The sequence below is a fragment of the Otolemur garnettii genome, unplaced genomic scaffold, assembly GCF_000181295.1.
Source record: "Otolemur garnettii isolate 467f Iridium unplaced genomic scaffold, OtoGar3 scaffold00147, whole genome shotgun sequence".
NCBI lineage: Eukaryota > Metazoa > Chordata > Mammalia > Primates > Galagidae > Otolemur > Otolemur garnettii.
In genome coordinates this window covers 704191-711515 of record NW_003852542.1, presented here as the reverse complement: position 1 = coordinate 711515, position 7325 = coordinate 704191, and positions in this window count along the sequence as shown.

Here is a 7325-nt window from a genome sequence, read left to right as displayed (position 1 = left end):
GAGTGGGTTTGAACCACCCTCGGTATATGGGGCTGGCGCCCTACTCACTGAGCCACAGGCACCACCCGCCACTTCTTAATACTGTTGGTAAGGCAACTAAATTTCAACATGACTTTTGGAGGAGACAAACATTCAGACCATAGCAGTGCATCTCAACTAACATTTTGGAGAAAAAAATAGAAAATACCAACATATTACATATAATAAGAGTAAGCGTTTTCACAAATTTTTCTTTTCAGAGTTGTGTAGAATGTCGTACTTGTGGGGTGTAGGTCAAATTGAATTCATTTGGCAGGCTCAGTGCCTATAGTTAAGCAACTAGGGTACCAGCCACATACACCACACCTTTGAAGTGTGGAGGAACAGAATCATTTTCCCTGGAAGATGCCCTCACCATGCAACAGAGGCACTGGACTCAGCCTGAGTTTCAAAACAGCCTGCACTTGCCTGTATTCCTGGTAGCCACAGCAGCACCCAGCATGTAGTAAATGCCCCGTAAATGTTTGTTGAAAGAGATGATGTGACTAAGTAAAAACTTTCTGTTTAGGCTAAATAGATTGAGAGGAAAAAGAGAACAAGAAAACATTTGTTCCCTATGGGAACAAGCAAGGGGAGATTTCATTAGGGAGAGAGAACAATTGACTTAATAATGGGAAGAAATATGTGTTAAATTTTGTGCGGTGCCTGCTAAATTAGGGTCTTACCTGGTAGTGATGGTATTTGTTTTCCCAAGCATATTGCATGAGCCAATCTTGGCCGGTAGGCATATTTGAAAGAACAATCCTAGTGGATAGTATAGATTTGGGACAAATTTGTTCATTTCAAAGACTTCTAGAGTAAAAGTTAAAGGTATGCAGGCGACACCTGTAGCACAGTGGTTAATGAGCCAGCCACATACACTGAGGCTGGCGGGTTCAAACCTGGCTTGGGCCAGCTAAACAATGACAACTGCAACAAAACATAGCCAGGCTTTGTGGCGGGTGCCTGTAGTCCCAGCTACTTGGGAGGCTAAGGCAAGAGAATCACTTAAGCTGAAGATTTTGAGGTTGCTGTGAGCTGTGACACCATAGCACTTTACCAAGGGCAACATAAGTGAGACTGTGTCTCAAAAAAAAAAAAAAATTAAAGGTATTTATATATGTAGAGTGCAGAACTGACTAGATATTTGGTTTCAGGTGGCTACATAAGGAGACGACACAAAGTTACATAGTGGGATAATAATAGGACATGTGCAAAAAGTAGGAAAAACTTATCTAGGAAATCTACCAGCTGTACACCATCTCTGAAAAGTAGAAGCTTAGAGCATCGAAAAATCCTGAGCATGGCTTTTGTCATTTAATAGCAGGAAGTACACCTGTCAACCAGGAGGAGCGAACCCCTTAACCAAGAGGAGTGAATAGAGTTTTCTTGGGCCCTGAGATCTGAGGGAATTTGTTACAGAGGCCCTTGTTTGAAAACCCTGAACAATGGTGTAAGGACCCTTCTGCTGTAGCTTTTTTTTTTTTAATGCAGAGACATTCTCAGTATGACTATCTCCTAAATCAAAACTTAAGGCAAGATCATCTTTTCCTTTTTCTCATTGGTTGGTGAGACTTGATGCAAATAAATAACACCTACTCAGTCCATTTTGCATGGAACTGAGGGACCCTGGGAGGATGACACCAACAAGTGCTCCACACGGAGAGACAAGGGTGCGACCCTTCCCAACAATCCTCACATGCATTTATTGAAATCTCAGGCATGAGAAAATATAGCACAGCGGCAAACTTCAAAGAGAGAGTAGAGGTTAAAAGATAAGGAGTTTATCTTTAACTGCATGATCGAACTCTTAACACGTTCTGTTTACTGCACTCTGCCTTGCCCTTTTCTTAACACTGTTAAACGTGACTTAGGGCTGAGACAGTATACTGTGTCTAGTTAGGGTTGTTTTTCATATGCAGGACCAGGAGTGACGCTTGGCTTTTACTCAGATCACTCTGTCCTTAATGCCTGGCACCTTTAACACTATGCTCTATCTTCCGGTTTTTTTTGGGGGATTTTTTTTCGTTCGGTTTGCCCCGGGGACCGTTGCGTTAATTAACCACCTCCAGTATTCCGCTGGCTCAAAACAGGGGCTTATTGCTTGTTCATGCTACCTGTAGGCGGCAGGGGGCGCTGCTTATCGCAGTCACTCAGGAACTTAGGGTAATGTCCCATTATCTAGGACTTTGCAGGTCCTTGTTCCAAAGGGAAAAATGCTCCAGCGGGGTCTCACGCCAACAAGTGAATGTACCAATGAGAAGATGACAGTTCTATTTACAACTCACTGGCTAGATACAGTCACATAGCCGCATGGAGCCTCTAGGGAAGGAAGTACAATCCCACTATGTTCTTGGAAGAAGAAAAATTATGAGGTATTTGTTTAACAGCACTGAAGAGTTTCATAGCTTCTGAGTGCCAGTCTAAAGCGAGGGGGCGGCCGTGGGAATTAGAGAATGCAGAAGCTGTGAATAATTTGCCTCTCTCGTCTCCCTGTAGTAATTGACTCTTCTATAGTCATTACCCTCCTGTTTTCCTCTTCCTTCCCTTCCTCCTGGCTGAGTTTTCTGCATGTGGCACTCTCAGCTTGCAGCTATGACCTGAAGTAGCCCTCTCCCGCAGACCCAATCCCTGGTACTTGGGTGGAGGGAGATAAGCTGGCTTTAAGTCAACTTAGTCTATATTTAGGAAGGTAAGTTTGTTGAGAAAAAAAAATCACAACTCTTGTCCTTAAAAATATGGCTCAGTGCCTGTAGCACAGTGGTTAGGCACTGACCACATACACCAAGGCTGGCATGTTCTAACCTGACCCTGGCCAGCTAAACAACAATGACAACTGCAACAACAACAACCAAAAAAATAGCCTGGTGCTGTGGCAGGTGCCTGTAGTCCCAGTTACTTGGGAGGCTGAGGCAAGAGAATCGCTCAAGCCCAAGAGTTTGAGGTTGCTGTGAGCTGTGATGCCACTGCACTCTACCAAGGGCAACATAGTGAGACTCTGTCTCAAAAAAAAAAAATCGAGTATAAATGATTCATGTCATTTAGCGTCAATCTCAACTCCTCTGGTCCTGTTTTCTCAGTGGTAAAATAAGAAGACTGGGCTAAATCAGTGATGTTCAACATGGGTACACAGTAGAATCATCTAGATATCTTCCAAATTACCAAAGCTGGAATTCTTTCCCTAGATGAATCCTGTTAATATTTCTTATAGCAGAGCCCTGGCATGATGCTTTAGAACTCCTCTAGGTGATTCAGATATGCAGCCAGGGTTGAAAACCCCTGACTACAGGGTGTCTCAAAGGTCACCCGTAAAGTCTTCATACAGTAGGAAAATAGGAAATTACATCTAAATGTACCTTTATTTACAAAATATTCATCACAAAATTTTACAATATATTTACAAAATACTCCCTAATTCTTGGCCACCTCTTTGCAAAATTTTGTAATGAATATTTTGTAAATAGAGGTACATTTAGCCACAATTTCCCATTTTCCTGATGTGTGACTTTATGGCTGATCTTTGGGACACTCTGTAGATCATCTCCAAGCTCTTGAGATTTTTCTCCTCTACTTGAGAGATAACTGTATTTGAAACAATGTGAATAATGAATATTAGTTTATCACATGAAATATACTCAGAACACTTGAAGAAAAGCTATTTTTTTTTTTTTTGAGACAGGGTCTTATTTTGTTTCCCTCAGTAGAGTACTGTGGCATCATAGCTCACAGCAACCTCAAACTCTTGGGCACAAGTGATTCTCTTGCCTCAGCCTACCAAGTAGCTGGGGTTATAGGTATCTGCTCAAAGGCCCAACTATTTTTTAGAGATGGGGTTTCTTTGTTGCTCAGGCTGATCTCAAACTCCTGAGCTCAGGCAATCCACCTGCCTCAGCCTCCCAGAGTGTTGGGATTACTGGTGTAAGCCACTGTGCCTAGCAAGAAAAGCTGTCCTTTGCCTGCTAAAAGTGTTTTAGGTGACCGGGAGGAGGGTATAGAGAAACCATCATCTCTGTCTACTTTTGAGATTTTCTTCTGAGTCAAGCAGTGAGACTTCCCAATTTCTAAGTTTCTTATTATCAAAAAGAGTTGCAGACTGGGGGGAAATGTTGCTTTTTGAAAAAAGTCAATCTTTAGGAATTAAACTGCTCTTAAGACAATGTTAGTGAAATGTCACAGTCTTACCCATACAACTGCCTGGGGACTTGTAGCAGATTCTAGGTTCTCAGGATATTCTAACAATGTCCCTTATCCCACATGCCCTTCTTACAATGTCACAGTCCCTTCAGTGAATGGTGGGGTCATCTTCCCTTGAAGTGGGATGGACTCTTATGACTGTTTCCACCAAGAAAGTGCAATGGCAGTGACACTATGTGATCTCCATAGCTGAATCATAAAAATGTCATCCCCTTCCATCTTGCTCCCTTGGCATGCTTATTCTTGGAACCCAGCCACCATGCTTTGAGGAAGCCCAAGTGAGAACATGAAGAGGCCACATGAAGGGGTTCTAACTGTGTAGGTCAGCATCAAGTGCCAGATACGTGAGTAGAGGAGTCTTTAGATGGTTACAGCCTTCAGTCATATTATGAATTCTTCTGAGCCAAGGCCAAAGGTATTGCAGGGGCAAATAGGGGATGCTTTCCCTCGGCTCTCTGAAGGTTCCCTGGAAATGAACTTATAGCAGTCAGATTAATAGGAGTAAAGGGCGTATAACTTTATTAACATAAACAAGCAAAAGTCACAAGATAGTGATTACCTAATAACTCGGCGAGGTCCAAATGCTTATATTCCCTTCTTCACAGAGAAGGGGGAAATGGAAGAATATAGGTAATTTTAAGGGGTAGTAAATGATTTTCAGGAGAATTGAATAGACTGAGAATACAGATATTAGCTTGTACAACTTGGAATTTGAATGAGTCCCAGAGATGGACAATATCTTGTAACAAAGTCTATCCAGGTGTGGTTACATTCTTCAGTCTTCTTTCCTGTGATAGATAATAAATTTTCAGGGAAAGGATGGAAGGGAATTGTTTTCTCCTGGGTAGTCCAGTCTTAAGGCAGAGAAGGAAATTTGAGAGAAAAATTCCACCTTGCAGTGACTGGCAGAGGTGGGGGAACACAAAAGTTCAGAAGGTCCTTGGTTCTGAAGCAGCTTCTAAGACCTCCTGTTTTATCTTTTTTTTTTTTTTTTTTTGAGACAGAGTCTCACTTTGTTGCCCTGGGTAGAGTGCCATGGCATCATAGCTCACAGCAACATCCAACTCTTGGACTCAAGTGATTCTCTTGCCTCAGCCTCCCAAGTAGCTGGAACTACAGGCGCCTGCCATAATGCTGGCTATTTTTAGAGGTCTCTTGCTTTTGCTCAGGCTGGTCTTGAACCTGTGAGCTCAGGGCAATCCACCTGCCTTGGCCTCCCAGAGTGCTAGAATTATAGGCGTGAGCCACTGCGCCCAGCCTAAGACCTCCTGTTTTAGTTCCAAGTGCTCCAAACACCATATTTGGGGGTGATGGTGGTGTGTGTGTTTCATTTTCTGAACTTCAACAACATGCTGGGATGATGATAAGATACATTCACTCTGCCTTTTCAAATTCCTCCTTGAGCAACACAAAATGGTTGCTGTTTCCTGAACCTAACTTTGAGGTGGTGTGACAAAATAAAAATACTCATATATCTGATCTCTACCCCATGTTTCCTGGCACATACTCCTATAATCCTCATAATGGTCTAAGTGATAAGTGTTTTTTATACACTAGGTGATGACTGAGGGCTCCTCGACAGTCTCAGGATGGGGCTGGGTGTCAACCAAACATGTGATTGGGGGTTGGAACTTTTAACCCCACCCCTGACCTCCAGGAAAAAGAGAGGAGCTGAAGGTTGAGTTAGTGATGACTAATGGCCAATGACTTAATCAATCATGCCCATTCCATGAAGCCTCCATATACATCCCAGAGATCTGGGTTCAGAGAGCTTCAGGGTTGCTGAACACAACCAGATTTGGAAGGGCGGTTCACCCCAATCCATGGGAACAGAAGCTCCTAAACTTGGGACCCTTCCAGACCATTCCCTGGGTGTCTCTTCATTTGGAGACATTTATCTTTCATGATAAATCAATAATAGTAACTAAACCTTTCCTGGGCTCTAGTAAGCTGAGCAGGGGATTGGAGGAACTTCCTAGTTAAACCTAAGTGAGATAGAAGGTTCTCAGATTACATGAGTAATCTGAGAACCTTCAACTTGTGATTGCATTTGAAGTGAGGCATAGTCTTGTGGGACTGAGCCCCTGACCTGTGGGGTCTGCACTAACTCTGGTTAGGGCCATAATTGAATTGAACTGGAGGACACTTAGTTGGTGTCTGCAGAGAATTGGTGTGGGTTAAACTCCCACGTATTTAGTGTCAGAGACAAGGTGTTCTGGACTGCTGCAAGTGAAAACATGGAGAAAAACAGTTGGGTTTTTATACACAAGTGGTATAGAGTGTCAACCTAAATTAATACACAGAGGCTTGTTAGCTCATGCTGGTAATCCTAGCACTCTGGGAGGCTGAGGTGGGAGGATTACTTGAGCTTACGAGTTTGAGAGCCTGAGAAAGAGCAAGACTTCATCTCTGCTAAAAATAGAAAACTACCTGGCCATTGTGGTAGTGCCTATAGTCCTAGCTACTTGGGAGGGCAAGGCAAAAAGATTGCTTGAGCCTAAGAGTTTGAGATTGCTGTGAACTATGACAATATCACAGTACCCTGGCCTGGGCAACAGCATGAGACTGTCTGAATAAACAAACAAACAAACAAACAAACAAAGTAAAGCTCTCTAAAATAAAATGATATTTATTTGTGAATTGGCATTGCAATGGGAATACACATGCCAGAGTAAACCATGTGCATATTTAGGGAGCTAAGGGAAGACAAGGTTTTTAAAAAGAAAATAAGGAGAATTATAAAATGTTTTGAGGTAATTGTCCTTAGCAGCAAGGATCAATACTAAGGGTGTCACCTGTCTGAGGTCAGATAGGCAGTTGCTGGGTTAGGGTTTGCCTTGAAGAAGTGTTTTTTTTTTTTGAGTGAAGTTGCAGTGGACTTAGTGCAAGGTTGTGGCTGTTATAGAATATTTTGTGATAGTTCTTGTTATCAAGAGTTTGTGCTTGAGAACCCTGATTTCACGACCAGCTTTGTTTTTTTTTTCTAGAGAAAGAGTCTCACTATGTTGCCCTTGGTAGAGTGCAGTGGCATCACAGCTCACAGCAACCAGCCTCCCAAGTTGCTGGGACAATAGGAGCATGCCAAAATGCCTGGGGATATATATATATATATA